The sequence below is a fragment of the Trichechus manatus genome, unplaced genomic scaffold (genome assembly GCF_000243295.1).
Source record: "Trichechus manatus latirostris isolate Lorelei unplaced genomic scaffold, TriManLat1.0 scaffold00289, whole genome shotgun sequence".
Lineage (NCBI taxonomy): Eukaryota > Metazoa > Chordata > Mammalia > Sirenia > Trichechidae > Trichechus > Trichechus manatus.
The window spans coordinates 360,677-381,174 of record NW_004444225.1 but is presented as its reverse complement, the minus strand read 5'-3'; the positions used below and the strand labels follow the sequence as shown (position 1 = coordinate 381,174).

Genomic DNA, 20,498 nt, shown 5'->3' with positions numbered 1-20,498 from the left:
AAAAAAAAGGTTGAGAAGTTAGAGGGTTGATATGTTCTGGGGTTGTTAACCAGTGTCATAAAACAACATGTGTACTTCTGTTTCATGAGAAACTATTTGTTCTGTAAGCCTTCACCTGAAGTACAATAAAAAATAAATAAATAAATAAAAAGAATAAAGGACCATTTCGGTAAATGCTATAACTATACGATTTTGCAACGTGATAACAACCAAAAAATATGTGTGCGGTAACATAGGTAGATATGTATGTACATAGGTAGATATGTATATGTGTAAGTGTATGTGAGTACATGTGCGAGCATGTACCGGTGTATCTGTAGGCATATGTATATACATGTTTGTGTGTGCTGCATATCTATTCATATATATAATAAAGTACATTAAGGCATAGTTACAGAGACTTCCTAGACATATCCAAACACCTTGAGGGATTGATTTACTGGGTTAAAAGGCTTAGGGGTAACTTGATTAATTGGCAGAACATAGTTCATAAAGATAATGTTGTACATCCTAGTTTGGTGAGTACCATCTGGGGTCTTAAAAGCTTGTGAGTGGCAACCTCAGATACAAGTATTGGTCTCTACTCACCTGGAGCTAAAGAGAATGAAGAAAACCAAAGACTCAAAGAAGAAACTAGTCCACAGAATGAACAGTCCATGGCCTCTTCTAGCCTGAGGTCAGAAGAACTACCTCGTGCCCAGCTACCACTACTGACCATTTTGACCAGGGACACAATAGAAGGTCCCAGAAAGGATGGGAGAAAAATGTAGAACAAAACTCTGATTCCTAAAACAAGCCAGACTTACTGTACTGATAGAGAGTGGAGGAGCCTCCGAGACTATCGCCCTAAGATATCCTTTGAAATTGGAACTGAAGTCACTGTCAGAGGCCACCTTTCAGCCAAATAATAGACTGGCTTACAAAATAAACAATATCACCCATAAGTACTACGCATTCTTAAATAATCAACTATATGAGACCAAACGGTCAACATTTATCCTAAAGCAAAGACGAGAAGGTAAGGAGGGCCAGGGAAGCTAGATTAATGGAAACAGAACAAACAGAATGGAAATAATGAGAATGCTGGCACATTGTGAAAAATGTAACCAATGTCACAGAACAATTTGTACAAAAATTGTTAAATGGGAACCTAATTTGCTGTGTAAACTTTCACCTAAAACACAATAAAATATTATTAAAAAAAAAAAAACCAAGTACAAGTCCCATCCTACTTTTTATTCCTAGGACTTAGCACCATTCTCCACATATGGTGGAAAATTAATAAAAATGCATTGATCATCATGATAATAATTAGGAAAATGATACTATGAAGCCAATTTTATACCTTTCTGTGCTCTGAGATAATTTACACTGGTAGAAATAGGTTTATTTCCACACATAGCACCCATATAAATTCCTGATTTTTTTCTCTCAGTAAACATAGGTCTCTGCTGGAATCAAAAGGGTAGGAGGAAAAAAATCTGCAGGTAAAGGAGGAGCAGTATTTTTTTTTTTTTTCACGCTCCTTCAAGAACAAGAGAACCAAAAACTAGTAATACCTGTATAGTATAGTCCAAAAGGAAAAGTATATATTTGCATTTATCCATGAAAATGCTAGGAAGAATGTGCATGTATTATAATGGAAAAGAATATCTGTTTTTCATTCATTACTGCTGGAAGTTCAGGAAGAAATTGGAGGAGAAACCGCTAAGAAACTAACCATATGACACCCTGAGCTGTGACTAATGCCGAACTTGACATTAAAGTTGATCAAAATATAACTTGCATTTGCCTATTTTAGAAACAGTTGGCTACATTAAAAGAGAGGCTGGCAGTGTTGGTGAAGTTCCTGGGAAACGGGCTCTTTAAATATATTGCTGGCAATATATGGTAACGTGAATTTAAAAAAAAAAACAAAAAACTTTAAAAAAATGCTTATTCCTTGATCTAGCAATTTCGCTTTTGGGAATTTATCCTAACAAAATAATAGGAGACGTGTGAAGATATATGTGTGGAAAAATTGGAAATAATAGAAATGTCTAAAAATAGTTAAGTTAAATATGCTGTGTCCATATGATGTAATTTATTTAGTCATTAAAAATTATATTGTATATGAATATTTAATGATGAAATATTATGAAAAATTTATGCAATGTAATACCATTTTAAAAATGTGTATATTTCTCTATATGATTAACAAAAAAAAGAGAGGGGTCAAAATATTAATACAGAATCTCTGTATAGAGGTTTTATGGATAATTTTAATTTTCTTTTCAAGCATAGTTTTGAAAATTTTCCAAATATAAGGAAGTTTAACTGGCTACTAAAAATAATGAGTTTTTTTTTTAAAAGTATGTCTTGTCCAACTAATTAATAAATATAGACCAATAACTGCAAATTCATTATCAGCAGGAGGGGAAAAATCTCCAAATCATGTGCCCTTTTAAGAGCAAACACTATCGTGTGAAATAACAAGCTTTATATTTTTTAGTTGAGTTAGAATATTCTTCTAACATAATACACCCAATCCGGGATCTCTGACCTTGAAAAATTTGTTTATAACGTAACACCTTTTCATGGCCTTGAACTCAGGTATAGATCAATGGACAAATATGTTCTGCAAATCCTGGCATTTTTCCCTTTGATGTCTGAACTATTTAAACATTCTTCTCGGATATAGTTCTTGGCATTTCATGGTCAGGAACTCATTTCTAAATGTGGTGGGGTCTACCCATATTAGTTCTTTGACCGTGGTGTGTTATTTACAGAGTGAAATGTCACATGTAACAGAAGAGCAGCAACCTAGTTTGAATTTTTCACAAGCCAGGTTATTGATCTTTCTAATGACTCTATTTGCTGGAAAAAACACATATAATTCCTGCCAATCATAAACCAAGAGACACACTCTAGCAATTTTACTAACCTTGAAACTTTAATTACTGTAGAAGTAGACGTAACACTTTAAATCAGAACAAAAGTACTGTTAGAAGATTCACCAGACTGATGTCAACAAGGTCCACAATTATTTACATTTACAAGGAACTTCCTTATAATCAGTCAGAAAATAGAACATTTACATTGTAATAAATGGAGACCAGGCTTGATATATTAAAAAGATACAAGGTCAGTGAAACTCCATTAGTTTTTTGGGAGGAGATCCTGTAAATTTAAACAATTTTTTTTTTCTTTTTTATTAGGCTTAGCAAGAGTCCATGTGAAATAATCACTTCTTTAAGGTCATTCATCATTTTCTAAATGTTTATTTAAGCAATTTATGTTAGCTAATTTAGTTTCCCAAGCATGTCTGAGTAATGGAACAAAAAGTATTATGGCCAAAAGCAAAACATGACTTTGGCTTACTATTCAGTTTATGAGCAGTCATTCTATTTATTCAGGGTTTAGTTGCCTCTGGATTGAGCTAACAATTGAGTCTTGGGGATCTATGAAAGGACAAGATCCCATAACTAAAATAAATATACCTTTCTACAATAATTGTTATGGAAACACCTAGAAACGGCCATTGAGAGACAAAAGAAAAATGCTCTCTGAAGACTAAGACTGTAAAGATTTCTCAAAAGAATCAAGGATAGATGGCTAGAAAACCAAGGTTAAAATAATAATAACAACGAAAACTAAAGCAACTTTAAGATGAAGTTTTCAAAGGAACTTCAGTGAAATATGAGCTTTATATCTTGCCAACAACGTTGGGAAAACACAGGCTTAGGGTAGAGTAGAGGATTAAATTGGAACGGTAATCCTTGCACGGGCAGGGAAGAAGGTAGTATCCAGTGTTTAGGTAACTCTTTGTCTCAGTGTGGAGGTGCAAACTGTCTAGGGGTTAGGGTTTTCTGTGCAAGAGCAGTTCTCCAACATTTTTGTCTCAGGACCCTTTTACACCCTTAAAAAGTATTGAACACCCCAGAAAGCATTTGCTTATGTGGGTTATACCCATCAATAATTGCCATATTAGAGACAAAACCAAGACATTTAATATTTATCTATTCATTTAAAATAGCATTAGTAAACCCATTACTTATAAACATAAGTAACATATTTCTATGAAAACAACTATATTTTCAAAAATAAAGAAAATATTTAGTGAGAAGATTGACACTGTTACAGTTAGCAAATCTTTCTAATGTCTGTTTTAATAAAAGACAATGGGATTCTCATATCTGTTTCTGTATTAAATTTGCATGTTATGTAGTCTCTAGAAAACTCTATACTTGTGACAGAATGAATGTGACAAAGACAAATGACATCTTAGAATTATTATGGAAATAACTTTGACTTTGTGACACTCTTGTAAGCATCTTGGGGACTTTGGATCTCACTTTGAGACTCTGATGTACAGCACACTTCTGTTCATGTGTTACTACTGTAGGACCATAGGTCAAGGAATCATTACCTACAGCCTGTTTGTAAGACAGCAACATGTCAACCTCTGTCTTTCTTGGCAACAAATTGGCTTTGAAACCATCTGACCCACATTCAGACTTTGGAATAGTCATATGTCCTCTCTTACGTGTATCTAATTCTTCTCATCCCACTAGGCTACAAGAAATGCCAGGGGATCAAAACATTTCACAGGGCCAGGACAGTCATGAAAATGAAATTTCAACAGAAAAATACATATGTTATCTTCTTTCACTTGACTTATTTTAATATCATTTCTACTCTGCTCTTCTTTTTTCCCACTATCATAATTTTTTTTTCTTTTCTTCCTCTCTTCCTAGTCTGAACAATGATAGAGGGGCAATATCTTACTCAAAGAACTTTTGAAATGACAAGTGAAAGCCCAGTGTGATGTAACAAATGTTGACCTTTAAAAGCAGTGACTTTGAGTAAACTGAACAGCAAAGAAATCTGACATCAAATTTAACTGTAACAGAAATGTCAGACTTCAGAATAAACAGCAAGAATTCACACAGAACGCGATGAGGATATTCACAGTTAAAGGCCCCAATGTCAAGCTAGAATTAGAAAACTCTCAGAAGTGCAGAACTGTTTCTCCAACAGGTTTGATTCCAATGACACACTCAGGATCAGTTTGGAGGAAAAACGTCAATATGAATATCTTTGCTATTTTTCTAGTATAAAACTGGTCAGATGTGGCAGAAGAAATTTTTTTTTCTAGGCAAAGTGGTGAAGAAGAATTCTTTCAGATGATTGTAAACCTTTATCTACTGAATAAGTCATGTTCTTTCAAGAAATTTCACATAATTTCAGAATATTACAACCCAAGAAAACTTGGAGACCTAGTTCAGTCTCCTTACTATACAGACGAAGAAACTGAAACTCAGAGATATTAAGCTGTTTTCCCTAGTTCATTTGTTTGTTGCTCTGGGACTAGAATCCAGATCTCCAGAGTAGTAGACCAGTAAGCTTTCTGCAGTACTTCAGCAATGCTTTTTGATCTTTTGTACAGTTATATAAAATCCATAGAACTAGCTTGGGTGTATTATTCATTTTACTGCATTCTAAATGGATCATCAGAGACACATAGCAGTGAGCAGTGCAATTTGTCTAAATGGACTGGCACACTGGCCCAGCACTGAACTGAAAGGAGTATGAATGGGTACCAGACTCAAGCATATAAAGCTGTACAGAAATATTTTCTGAAAGATAGTTAATGAACTTGCATGTAGAAATTGAGTATTAACTATATAAGTCATGTGGTTGCTGTTAGGTGCCATCCAGTCAATTCTGACTCATGGCAACAGTATGTGACAGAATAGAACTGTCCCATATGGTTTTCTTGGCTGTAATCTTTATGGAAGCAGATCATCAGGTCTAACTATCAAGATTCTTCTTTTCTTACTCTATGCTGTCTCTCGAAACAAGTTCATTTTCACCATCCCCATCCTTATGTTGATGATTTTCACACTGGGGTCTCTAGCCCAGATTTGTCCTCTGAACCATCAGAGCTGTAAATTCAGCCATCTCAAGCACACTTCAAAACCAACATACTCCAGCCTGCACAGAAGATTCTTCTTCCAAAATCTATTTGTCATCTAGTTGCGCCATCTTAATGAATGTTTCTATTATCCACTTACTTACCTAAGACAGAAACCAGAGGTAATCCTTGACCCCTCTCTTCTTCATAGACCAACCCCCCCCCCATCCTTTCATTTTTATTCCTGAAGGGTTTTGTTTTGTTTTGTTTTCATTCTCTTCATTGCTTTCCACTGCCACTACCACTTAGGCTGACCTGTAACCCTCTCTCACCTGGACTACTTCCACAGCTTCCTAACTCATCCCCCTCACCAAATCCATACTCCACTCAGAAACCAGAGCAATCTTTCAAAGATGCAAATCTGTTCAAAACAGCCTCTCATTTAGGATCACGTAAAGCTTTCCCATTGTTAGTAGAATATAGACCAAGTTACTTAACATGGCTTACAAGTCCTTAACATGGTCTTCTAGTTCCACCATAGCAAGTTAGATGATCTTACATCATACATTCCTTTCCTGAACTCCAGACACACTGGCTCTTTCAGTTTCCAAATGCAGTTCCTATCCTAAGGTCTTTTCACAATCAGATTCATTCTACGATCTCTTCATATTCAGATTCATTTTACACTCTCCCCTCTTGTCAACTCATTCCCACTTATCCTTTGGACCTGAGCTCAGACATAACCTCCTCAGGGAAGACTTTCCCCACATTGAAAAGGCGGTTTGGTTCCCTTGTTACATGTTATCATAGAACTATGTGCCTTTCATTCAGAGCTGTTAGAACACCTGTCATTTTACATTTATCATTTGGTAACGGTTGGACTCTCAACTCCCCCACCAGATTGCAACTCCATGACAGCGGGACTGTATTTATTTTTCCTTAATATATTGGCTTCAGGACCTAATGAAGGGCTTACTATCACTAGACCGTCAATAAATACCTGTTAAATGAATAAATTGGCAGACTTCAATTCTTCATCTGTAAAATGGGAATTTGTAAAATGGGGGAAAGAGTAGATGTTTCTACTTTTGTAAATAGAATACTTGCTAAACAGGTTGTTCTGAGGATCAAATCACATATTGTAAAAAGTGCCTTGTAAACTATAAATCATACTTAACTGTGACATATTTATTATTAAGATGTTAATTATTTTATTATATAAATTTTATCAATTGAATTTAAGTTAGTTAAGTTTAATTGAAATGAATTTTTCCCATGACTTCATTTATTTATAATTTAGCATTACAAGAACCTGAAATCTCCATACTATTAAAAATATAATTATGATGAAGATGATGATAATACACATGACTGGTGGCATTTATTGAATGTTCTTGTAAGTACTTTACCTTATCTATTCCACACAGCAACCCTATAAGGTAAGTATTCCTATTACCCCTGCTTTATAATAGCTGTGTTAATTTCCTCTACCTCTGTGGCTTCAATTTCTGCCTTAAAGTCAATAACTTCCCTACTTGTTTTCAAATTTTGAATTCTCTATTGAGCTTCAGATCTGTATATACAACTGCTTACTGGACATCTCCTCCTGGGTATCATACAGGTTTTTAAAACATTCAGTGTGTCCAAAACAGAACTCTCCCTCTTTCACTATCCAGATTTGCTCTTTCTTCTGTAATTCCTGTCTTAGTTAATGATGTAATTGTCTAGCATTTACCCAAATCAGAAAGTTCAAAATCTATCTTATCTTCTCTTTTTCACTGTCCTTGTAATGTCTCTCAGATCTTCCCTGTGGTTCTCTGCTGCTACTTAGATGAGGCCCACACTATTTTTCAAATGGACTATTGCAGTAGAATACCATCCGATAGCCTTGCTCTCACTTTCAGAATTATCCTTGTATTACATAAATTTGCATATGTGATTCCCTGTTTTTATTGTGAACTTTTTTTTAACTGAAAGTTTACAATTCAAGTTAGTCTCTCATACAAAAATTTATACACACACTGTTATGTGACCCTAGTTGCTCTCCCTATACTGTGACAACACACTCCTCCTTTCCACCCCAGATTTCCTGTGTCCATTCAACCCGCTCCTGACCCTCTCTGCATTCTCATCTCGCCTCTGGACAGGAGCTGCCCATTTAGTCTCATGTAACTACTTGAGCTAAGAAGCACACTCTTCATGAGTATCATCTTATGTCCCATAGTCCAGTCTAATCTTTGTCTGAAGACTTGGCTTCAGGAATGGTTTTAGTTTTGGGCTAACAGAGAATACGGGGGACATGTCTTCTGGGGTCCTTCCAGTCTCAGTCGAACAATTAAGTCTGGTCTTTTCACTAGAATTTGAGTTCTGCACCCCACTATTCTCCTGCTCCATCAGGGACTCTCTGTTGTGTTCCCTGTCAGGATGGTCATTGGTGGTAGCCAGGTACCATCTAGTTCTTTGGATCTCAGGCTGATGAAGTCTCTGGTTTATGTGGCCCTTTCTGTCTCTTGGGCTGATATTTTCCTTGTGTCTTTGGTGTGCTTCATTCTCCTTTGCTCCAGGTGGGTTGGGACAAACTGATGCATCTTAGATGGCTATTCCCTAGCTTTTAAGAACCCAGACACCACTCACCAAAGTGGAATGCAGAAAACTTTCTTAATAAACTTTGTTATACCAACTGACCTAGATGTCCCAGGAAACCATGGTCCCCAGACTCCAGCCCCTGCTACTCTGCCCCTCAAAGTTTGGTTGTATTTAAGAAACATCTTAGCTTTGGTTTAGTCCAGTTGTGCTGACTTCCCCTGTAGTATGCATTGTCCTTCCCTTCACCTAAGCTAATTCTTGTCTACTGCGTAGTTAGTGAATACCCCTCTCCATCCCTCCCCACACTCATAATCATCAAAGAATGTCTTCTTCTGTGTTTAAACCATTCTTGAGTCTTTATAGGAGTAGTTTTATACAATATTTGTCCTTTTGCAACTGACTAAATTCACTCAGCATAATGCCTTCCAGATTCCTCCATGTTGTAAGATGTTTCACGGATTCATTGTTGTTCTTTATCATTGGGTAGTATTCCACTGTGTGAATATACCATAATTTGTTTATCCATTTGTCCGTTGATGGGCATCTAGGTTGTTTCCATCTTTCTGCGATCGTGAACAGTGCTGCAATGAACATGGGTGTGCATATATCTATTCGTGTGATGGCTCTTATCTCTCTAGGATATATTCCAAGGAGCGAGACGCTGGATCATATGGTACTTCTATTTCTAGCTTTTTAAGGAAGTGCCAATTCAATTTCCAAAGTGGTTGTACCATTTTACATCTCCACCAGCAGTGAATAAGTGTTCCAGTCTCTCTACAACCTCTCCAACATTTATTGTGTGGTTTGGATTAATGCTAGCCTTGCTGGGGTGAGATGGTATCTCATTGTAGTTTTGATTTGCATTTCTCTAATGGCTAATGATCGTGAGCATTTCCTCATGTGTCTGTTAGCTTCCTGAATGTCTTCTTTGGTGAAAAGCCTGTTCCTATCCTTTGCCCATTTTTTAATTGGGTTATTTGTCTTTTTGTTGTTGAGGTTTTGTAGTATCTTGTAGATTTTAGTGATTAGATGCTGATCAGATGTGTCATAGCCAAAACTTTTTTCCCAGTCTGTGGGCTGTCTTTTTACTCTTTTGGTGAAGTCTTTTGATGAGTGTAAGTGTTTGATTTTTAGGAGCTCCCAGTTATCTAGTTTCTCTTCTGGTGTTTGTGCATTGTTAGTAATGTTTTGTATTCTGTTTATGCCATGTATTACAGCTCCTAGCATTGTCCCTATTTTTTCTTCCATGATATTCATTGTTTCAGATTTTATACTTAGGTATTTGATCCATTTTGAATTAGTTTTTGTGCCTTGTGTGAGGTATTGGTCTTGTTTCAGTTTTTTGCAGATGGATATCCAGTTATGTCAGCACCATTTGTTAAAGAGACTGTCTTTTCCTCAATTAACGGACTTTGGGCCTCTGTCAAATACCAGCTGCTCATAGGTGGATGAATTCAAGTCTGGATTCTCAATTTTGTTCCATTGGTATATGTATCTGTTTTTGTAGTGCCAGCCTGTTTTGACTACTGTGGTGGTATAATAGGGTCTAAAATCAGGTAGTATGAGGGCTCCCATTTTGTTCTTCTTCTTCAGTAATGCTTTACTTATCTGGGACCTCTTCTATTTCCATATGAAGTTGGTGATTTGTTTCTCCATCTCATTAAAAAATGCCATTGAAATTTGGATCAGGATTGCATTGTATCTGTAGATCACTTTGGGTAGAATGGACATTTTCACAATGTTAAGTATTCCTACCCATGAGCAAGGTATGTTTTTCCACTTATGCAGGTCTCTTTAGATATCTTGCAGTAGTGTCTTGTAGTTTTCACTGTATAGGTCTTTTACATCTCTGGATAGATCTATTCCTATATAAATCTATTTACTTAGGGACTATTGTAAATGAAACTGATTTTGTGATTTCCTCTTCCGAGTTCTCTTTGTTGGTGTAGAGGAATCCAGCTGATTTTTGTAGGTTTATCTTGTATCCTGATACTTTGCTGAAATCTTCTATTAGTTCCAGTAGTTTTCTTCTGTATTCTTTGGGGTTTTCTATGTATAAGATCATATCATCTGTAAACGGAGATACTTTTACTTCTTTCTTACTAATTTGGATGCCCTTTATTTCTTTTTCGAGCCTAACTGCTCTGGCCAGGACTTCCAGCACAATGTTGAATAAGAGTGGTGATACAGGGCATCCTTCTCTGGTTCCCGTTTTGAAGGGGAATGCTTTCAAACTCTCTCCATTTAGGATGATGTTGGCTGTTGGCTTTGTATAAATGCCCTTAATTATGTTGAGGAATTTCCCTTCTATTCCTATTTTGCTGAGAGTTTTTAACATGAATGGGTATTGGACTTTGTCAAATTCCTTTTCTGCATCAATCGAAAAGATCATGTGGTTCTTGTCTTTTGTTTTATTAATGTGATGGATTTACATTGATTGTTTTTCTCATGTTAAGCCATCCCTGCATACCTGGTATAAATCCTACTTGGTCATGGTGAATTATTTTTTTGGTATGTTGTTGAATACTATTGGCTAGAATTTTGTTGAGGATTTTTGTATCTACGGTTATGAGGGATACTGGTCTGTAGTTTTCTTTTTTGTGGTATTTTTACCTGGTTTTGGTATCAGGGTTATGCTGGCTTCATAGAATGAGTTTGGGAGTATTCCATCCTCTTCTATGCTCTGAAATACCTTGAGTAGTAGTGGTGTTAACTCTCCTATGAAAGTTCGGTAGAATTCTCCAGTGAAACTCTCAGGACCAGGGCTTTTTTTGTTGAGAGTATTTTAATCACTTTTTCAATCTCTTCTTTTGGTATAGGTTTATTTAGTTGTTCTACCTCTGTTGGTGTTAGTTTAGGTAGGTAGTGTGTTTCTAGAAATTTGTCCATTTCCTCTAGGTTTTCTAATTTGTTAGAGTACAATTTTTCATAGTATTCTGTTATGATTCTTTTAATTTCAGTTGGGTTTGTTGTGATATCATCCATCTCATTTGTTATTCGGGTTATTTGCTTCCTCTCCTGTTTTTCCTTTGTCAGTTTGGCCAGTAGTTTATCGATTTTATTGGTCTTTTCAAACAACCAGCTTTTCGTCTTGTTAACTCTTTCAATTGTTTTCCTATTCTGTACTTCATTTAATTCTGTTTTAATTCTTATTATTTCCTTTCTTCTGGCACCCGAGAGCTTCTTTTGCTCCTCTCTTTTTACTTGTTTGAGTTATAGGGTTAATGTTTTGATTTTGGCCCTTTCTTCTTTTTGGATGTGTGCATTTATTGCTGTAAACTTACCTCTGAGCACTGCTTTTGCTGTGTCCCAAAGTTTCTGGTAGGATGTGTTTTCATTCTCATTTGATTGTATGAATTTTTTATTCCAGCCTTAATTTCTTCTATAACCCAGTAGTTCTTGAGCAAGGTGTTGTTCAGTTTCCATGTGTTTGATTATTTTTCCTTGCTTTTTCTGTTATTGATTTCTACTTTTATGGCTTTATGGTCAGAAAATATGCTTTATAATATTTTGATGTTTTGGATTCTGTTAAGACTTGCTTTGTGGCCTAATATGTGGTCTATTCTGGAGAATGTTCCACGTGCATTGAAAAACAAGGTATACTTGGCTACTGTTGGATGCACTGTTTGGTATATGGCTGTGAGATCAAGTTGGTTGACTGTGGCATTTAGATCTTCCATGTCTTTACTGAGCTTCTTTCTGGATATTCTATCCTTCACCGAGAGTGGAGTGTTGATGTCTCCTACTATAATTGCGGAGCCATCTATTTCTCTTTCAATGCTGTTAGAGATTGTTTTATGTATTTTGGACCCCTGTCATTGGGTGCATAAATATTTATTATGGTTATGTCCTTCTGGTGTATTGACCCTTTAATCATTATATAGTGTCCTTCCTTAAGGTTTGTGGTGGATTTTACTTTAAAGTCTATTTTGTCAGAGATTAATATTGCCACTCCAGCTCTTTTTTGAGTGTTCTTTGCTTGATATATTCTTTTCATCCTTGGAGTTTTAGTTTGTTTGTGTCTTTAAGTCTAAGGAGTGTCTTTTGTAGGCAGCATATAGATGGATTGTGTTTTGTTTATCCATTCTGCCTCTCTCTGTCTCTTTATTGTTGCATTTAGCCTATTTTCATTCAGCATAATTATTGATAGGCATGAGTTTAGTGCTGTCATTTTGATGTCTTTTTTTTGGTGTTGTTGCCCGTTTCTTTGTTCCACTTAATTTTGTGTGCTGAGTTATTTTTCTTTATGTATATTTTTTCATCTTTTTCATTGTTGTTGATTTTGTATTTGTTGAGTCTTTATGTTTTTCTTGTTTTTTATTTTGATGTGTAGGATTGTTAGTTTCCTTTGTGGTTACCTTAATATTTACCTTTATTTTTCTAAGTTTAAACCAGTCTTTTACTTCTTCATATCACTTTGATTTCCTCTCTATATGTAAGATCTATGACTACGTTTTAATCCCTTTTTTTTTGTTTTAATGTTGTCATCTCTCACATATTGATGTCTCTGTTTCCCTATTTTCAGTGTTTTAGCTTTGATTCATTTTTGTAACTTCTCTATCTGGATTGATATCTGGTTGCTCTGTCCTATGTTCTAGTCTTGGGTTGTTATCTGATGTCATTGATATCCTAACCAGACGACTCCCTTTAGTATTTCTTATAAGTTTGGTTTGGTTTCTGCAAATTCCTAAAACTTCTCTGTTTGTCTGGAAATGCCCTAATTTCATCATCATATTTGAAAGACTGTTTCACTGGATATATAATTCTTGGATGGCAATTTTTTTCCTTCAAGGCTTTATATATGTTATCCCATTGCCTTCTTGCCTGCATGGTTTCTGCTGAGTAGTCTGAGCTTATTCTTATTGACTCTCCTTTGTAGATGACTTTTCATTTATCCCTAGCCACTCTTAAAATTCTCCTTCTTTTTCTTTGGTTTTGGCAAGTTTGATTACAATATGTCTTGATGACTTTCTTTTGGGATCTATCTTGTGTGGGATTCGATGAGCATCTTGGAGAGATAGCTTGTCATCTTTCATGATACCAGGGAAGTTTTCTGTCAACAAATCTTTAACAACTCTCTCTGTATTTTCTGTTATCCCCCTTTCCAGTACTCCAATCATGCGTAGGTTACTCTTCTTGATAGAGTCCCACATAATTCTTAGGGTTTCTTTATTTTTTGAAATTCCTTTATCTGATTTTTTCTCAAATAAATTGGTGGCAAGTGCTTTGTTTCCAATATCACTAATTCTGACTTCTATTGCCTCAATTCTGCTCCTATGACTTCCTTTTGAGTTGTCTAATTCTGAAATTTTGTTGTTAACCCTCTGGATTACTGTTTGCTGCCTCTCTATGTATTCTTGCAGTCATTATGCTTTTGTATAACCTTTTTCAGTTCCTCTATTGCTTTGTCAGTATGTTCCTTGGATTGTTCTGCATTTTGTCTGATCTCATTCCTGATATCTTGCAGAGTTCTGTACATTAATCTTTTTTATTCTATCTCTAGTAATTCCAAGAAATTCTCTTCCTCCGGAAAATTCCTTGATTCTTTGTTTTGGGAGCTTAGTGAAGCCAACTTGGTCTGCGTCTTTATGTGATTTGATATTGACTGTTGTCTCTGAGCTATCAATAAGTTACTATATTTATTTATTTTACGTTTGCTTACTATGTCCTAGCTTCTTGTTTTCTTTTGTTTTGATATGCCCAAATAGGCTGCTTATGTGAGCCAGTTTGATTATTGGCACCTTTGAAGCTGTAACATCCTGTCACCAGTTGGTTAGATCTGTTACTAAGTATGTGAGCCCAGGAGTCCATTTACTTTCCTTGTATGGATTCAGCTCGGGTGACCAGGTAGTCGGTCACCAAGTATGTGGTGCAGGCTCTCATCTACAGTCCTAGATCGGCAGGGGTGATTGGTGTAGGCACAGGTATCTGGCTGCAGTAGGGGGTCAAGCACTGAGCAAGGTAGGGGGCTGACGGCTGCCCCTGAGTGCCTGGGAGGAAAGCGTGTCGCTGTTCCCTCGTAAGCATAAGTGGGTGGGTTTTGCAGCTGGACTACGGGCACCCAACGCTGTTGGCTGTCAGGACTGGGAGGCACCACTAATTCTTGGACCCCTGTCGCGGGTGGCTGGGTGGCGTGGGTGGAGCCATCAGTCCTCAGTCCTCTGATGTGGGTGGGTGAGGATCCTGCTTAACGGGCAGAGCAGTGTCAAATGTCACGAACATACCACTTTACCATATAGCTGATACAGGTGAAGCTAGACTTCAGGTATATGCCCTGTTATACTTTGTTAACGAGGGCCTACGCTGTTGAAATAGGCCAATACAGGTCTATGCAGGGGTGAAAGGCATTCAAAGTCCGTGGACTCCTTATGCCTGTGCCTAGGCAAAGGAGCTGTGCCAACCCTGAGTTCCTGGCTTAGGGGAGCTGACAGATTATTTTTTCCTGTTTGTTAATTTGTTCCTTCTCCAAGGCCAGGAGAATGGCTCTCGGGGCATGGCGGGTCCTACTTCTGGCCTAGGGGACTCAGCAATCACTGAAGCTGGCCTGGGACCCAGTGCACAGCAGGATGGGGGCAGGTAAATGGGAGACAGGTTTTTCCCAAAGGGAGTGTTTTTTGATCCACACGGTAGATCAGATGCATTCACATATCTTTTGCTGACTGAGCGCCGCTTTTCACTGGTTCTGAAGGCTTGAGTAGACTCTCCACCACTCGCTCTCTCCTGATGTGGAAAATGCTTCCGGAGCACCACGGTTTGCCTCACCATGCATGCTAGCTTATCTGGCCTGAAGGGTGCTGGTTTCCACCAGGTCAGGTCTAGAAACTCCTCACTGCTTCCAAATCATCTCTCCCTCCCTCTGCCATGCGTTCCGATTCCTCAACTTTGCCCTTAGATGTTCAGGGCTCCTAGATTGTCATATATAATTGATTCATTTGTTTTGTCCAGTCTTTGTTGTAAGAGGGACCACAGTAAGCATCTGACTATTCCGCCATCTTGGTCCCACCTCTCTGTAAGACTCCCTTTCTTAACAAACTTCTATAGGTTGCAGGAACAAGTCCATACTACTTACCCTGGCTCATGACACTGATAACAATTTAAACTAAATCATTCTTTTCAACTTTGCCTCCCAGAATAATTCCCTTCTAATATTATATTCAATTATTCACCATTCTCCATAACTAGCCTCCATAACCATGCAGATTACATTCTTTCTTCCTGAAATCACATTTCCCTTCTTCTCCACTCGGGAATTTCCTATGCATATTTCAAGTTAGAATTTAATTCACTTGTTTTTCCCTTACTTTCTCAGAAAGAATTCATCTCTCTCTCCTTTGGGCTCATACAGCACTTTGTACTTACTTTGATTATAGTATAGAGAACATATTGTATGGTAATCTCCAGCTGAAGTTGCTCCCTCTAAATTGTGTATTATTTTAAGAGGCAGTTACTATGTCTTATTTTTCAATATCTTTGATTCAGTGCATATCAATTTCCCTGGACATATATTTTTGCTCAATAAATGCATGGAAAAGATACACAACCATCTATCACTTAAGAGGCAGTCACTATGTCTTATTTTTCAATATATTTGATTCAGTGCATACCAATTTCCCTGGACATATATTTTTGCTCAATAAATGCATGGAAAAGATACACAACCATCGATCACTTAATCATTCCAATGTGAATGTTTTCACAGTTGTGTCATTCCATTTCCCCCCATTTACAGTGCTAGTAAAGAATGGCTTTAGTATGAATTTATATGATAAAAAAAACATAGTGGTTGGAAGCAAACATTTTTGTGAAATATTTTTTCCAAGGAAACTGATTTGAAAGCTAAGCCATTGTCTGCAAGTATTTTTTTTCTTCTTGCAAAACAATAATTTTATATCATGTCAGTTGGCAAGTCCTTGTCAAATCTTTATTTAAGCTCCTGATGAAATCCTCTGATGCCAATTCAGAGCTGCTATTTTTAAATGAATATTTTCCTTGAACTCCTTTTAATTCTTTGGGTAATTTCTGCTTGTCATTAGCAGTTGAATAGTTGTGCCTGTGCATCAGGGTTCAGGAAAATAGCAACCATCTGCCAAGAACCACAGACCTTAGCCCTTGGTCTCCACTGTTCTGACAGCACTGCCTTCTCTAATGGAAGTATCAGTATCTGGTGAGCACACTGCTGGCACTCGGTAGTGGAAATATTAACATCCTATGGCACACACTAGGTAAATTAAATTTAAACATGTCTCCTGCTCAAAATAAACTAAGAGGAGGAGGTGAATCTTCAGACAGGATTAAGTAAACACCAAAATTTAAAACTCTCCAAGCTGGAAATGGAACACACCAGTTCTCAAGAGGTTAAACCATTCAAAAAGATAAACTGTTCAAAGGAGAGGAAAAGAAAAAAATAGATCTCAGAAGACCTCACTCTGACAACTCACTTAACAAGCACATACTGTTTGTTCTCAGAAAGTCAGCTTTTGAATTTAGAGGAGCTGAAAGGTTCATTTTTGAAAACAGCTTGTCCTCAAGTTTTTTTTTTTTAACAGTTCAGTCAAACTATGTGTGGGAGTCATAGAATGAGTACAGTGAAAATACTCCAACTTTTTCAGTGACCTTATTTGGTGCATGATAGGAAACTGTCCACAAGACTCTACCAAATTGCCTGAATGATGAGTAATAAACTGCACTACACTTTAAAATTAGTCACCATAATCTCTAAATATCTGATTATTCAGAAAAAAATAAACTACATTGTGAAGTAGAAACATTAAGATAGTTTAATAATGCTATTTACTCTTAAAAATAAAACTGTTGAAAGACTGTTAAATGTATTAAATATATAAACAGACTACAGAGTTTATGTAGGAAGGCTATAAAGCATTGTAGTTGATATTGAAAGCTCAGATCTCAATACTGCCGAATTTAGCTCCTCAATTTACTAGTTGTCAGGGGGCAACTTAACCTCTTTAAGTCTCTGTTTCCTCATCTGTAAAATTGGAATAATAATGGAATTTACTTCATAGGATTACTGTGGATAGGAAAATGAGATAGTACTAGGGGCACAAAATACTAATTTGATCTGAACAATTAAAACATTAAGTCAAATAATTTTCAGGATCTGTTTAGGTAGAGAAGACTCACTATAAGCAGAATTATGCTTAGGTATCAGGGACCAGAGAATATTAAAGTTCATTTAGCTAACTACCTTATTTTATAAGTGAGCAAACTAATAAACATTGTAATCTTCATTCTGATTAAGATTTTTTTCTAAGAAATATTCCATTCACTTTACAAAAAATATTAGCTGAAACATTTATATGTCTTCAGATAAAGTATGGGTCAAAATACATCTTAACAAAACAATGAGTTGCAAAATAAATAAATCAATAAATAAATAAATAACAGTTCCTCTTTAGAAATCCTAAAAAGTTGTCCTGACAGAAAATTATGCTTTATAGATATTATAGTCATAGTTTTTACCTCTACATTTATTTTTTAATTCTTTAAGTTTTATTGATATATAATTCAAATAACATACAATGCACCCATTCAAAGCGTACAATTCAATGGTTTTTAATATGTTTCCAGAGTTGAGCAACCATCACCACAAAAAAAAACCCCATGTCCATTAGTAGTCACTCCTCATTTCTCCCCACCATCTAGGCAATCCCCAGCCTTAGGCAACAAATAATCTACTCTCTGTGTCTATAGATTTGTCTATTCTGGATATTTTGTATAAATGGAATCATATATGGTGTTTTGTGATTGGCTTCTTTCACTTAACATAATGTTTTCAAGGTTCATCCATGTTGTAGCATATATCAGTATTAATTCCTTTTTATTGTTAAATATTTATAGTGTATGAATATACTACCTTTATTTATTTCCTCATTAATTGACGGACATCTGGGTGTTTCCACTTTTGGTTATTATGAATAATGCTACATACAAGATTTTGTGTGGAAATGTTTTCATTTCTCTTGGGTATATATCTAAAAGTGGAATTATTGGGTCATAAGATAACTCTATGTTTAACATTGAGGAACTGCTAGACTGTTTTTCAAAGCAACTGCACCATTTTACATTCCCACCAGCAATGTATGAGTCTTAAATTTTTTCCAAATTCTCACCAACACTTGTTATAGTCTATCTTTTTAATTATAGCCACCCTAGTGGGTATGAAGAGCCCTGGTGGTGCAGTGGTTAACATCGCATGCTACTAACCAAAAGGTCGGCAGTTTGAATCCACCAGCCACTCCTTGGAAACCCTATGAGGCAGTTCTACTCTGTCCTGTAGGGTCAATATGGGTTGGAATGGACTTGATGGCAGCGGGTTTGGTATTTTTTTTTTTTTGTTTAGTGGGTATGAAGTGGTATCTCATTGTAGTTTCATCTGCATATCCCTTACAAATAATGTTGACCTTACTGGTTATTTCTCTATCTTCTGTGAAAAAAACATTGAGGCCCTTTGGTCATTTTTTTTTTTTATATTGGGTGATTTATCTTTTTATTGTTGAGTTGTCAGTGTTCTTTATGTATTCTAGATATAATTCCCTTATCATATACATGATTTTGCAAACTTTTTTTCCTATTCTGTGAGTTCAGGAGGGATCAGTCCCTGGAGAAAGACATCATGCCTTGTAAAGTAGGGGGTCAGCAAAAAAGAGGAAGACCCTCAATGAGATGGACTGACACAGTGGCTGCAACAATGGGCTCAAGCACAGCAACAATTGTGAGGATGGCTCAGGACCAGGCAGTGTGTCGTTCTGTTGTGCACAGTGTCAGTATGAGTTGGAACCGACTCGATGGCACCTAACAACAGCAACAACATTCTGTGAGTTGTTACCTTCACCTCTGAACCAACTTTCTATTAGCTAATGAATTCAATGATGAAAAAATAATAACTACACAAATACGCTAAATCTTACTTCAGCAAAAGAATAGAATTTAGAAAAAAAAATTTGGGCAGATTTTACCTATCCATATATATCTAAACCAGGAATACAGGTTAGGACTAAACTGGAAATGAGAAATTGTCTTTTTCAGCAGAATGATGAGCTGTGAATTATCCCAATGAAAGTAATCAATCATTAACTGATTTTCTTGCCATATCATTACTTCATTAATTCATTCAATTTTGCAAAGTGATGTGGGAGATAAAATATAAATGCCTTTGTTATGGATTGAATTGTGTCTCCCCAAAATATGTGCTGAAGTCCTAATCCCTGTACCTGTAAATTTGACCCCAGTTTGAAATAGGGGTTTTCTTTTGTTATGTTAATAAGGTCATACCAGATAGAATGGGATCCTAAACCTAAACACTTCTAAGTAGTATCTTACATAAAGACCAGAATAGACATAGAGACAAACATACAGGGGAAGAGAGGCAGCAGAGACAGATGCATCTATAAGCCCAGGAAGGCTAAAGATTACTGACAGTTACTAGAAACTGAAAGAAAAAAAGAAGGACCTTCTCTCAAAGCGACACCCTAAATTTGGGCTTCTATCCTCCTTAACTGTGAGAAAATAAATGAGTGTCCTTGAAGCCATCCACTTGTGGTATTTTTTGTTTGTAGCACTAACAAACTAAGACAGTCCTCCAGTAACTTACAATTTACATGTTAAAACAAGTCATAAACAATCACAACATGTTTTAGAAAATGATTGATTCGATATTGAGTAAATACTATGCCCAGGTATTAAGCCCTTGAGATACGGAGACACTAAGATGAGCTGTCTAAACTTGAGGAGTTCTCAGCGTACTGTGGGCAAAAACACACAAGTTCTCCATGTTGTGTGTAAACACACTGCGATAACATGTCCTTTATAAAGTAACAGAGCACTGTACTAGTCAGAAGCAATCGACTCTACATTGCAATGTTAGGGAAGGCTTCACATTGTGTGCCCCACAAAGCTTTATAAAGGGAAAAATCTCCAAGCTCAAATGATAGAAAAATTATATATTTTAAGGAAAAAGGTGGCATCTAGGCACACATTAATTAATGGAAGACTCCAT

The 20,498-nt window shown here is 36.4% G+C and overlaps 1 protein-coding gene across 1 annotated transcript in view; it reads right to left on the bottom strand.

Moving 5' to 3' along the window:
- PIK3C2G (phosphatidylinositol-4-phosphate 3-kinase catalytic subunit type 2 gamma) overlaps positions 1 to 20,498 on the bottom strand; it is a 417,122-nt gene that overhangs the window by 263,572 nt on the left and 133,052 nt on the right. The window lies entirely within an intron of this gene.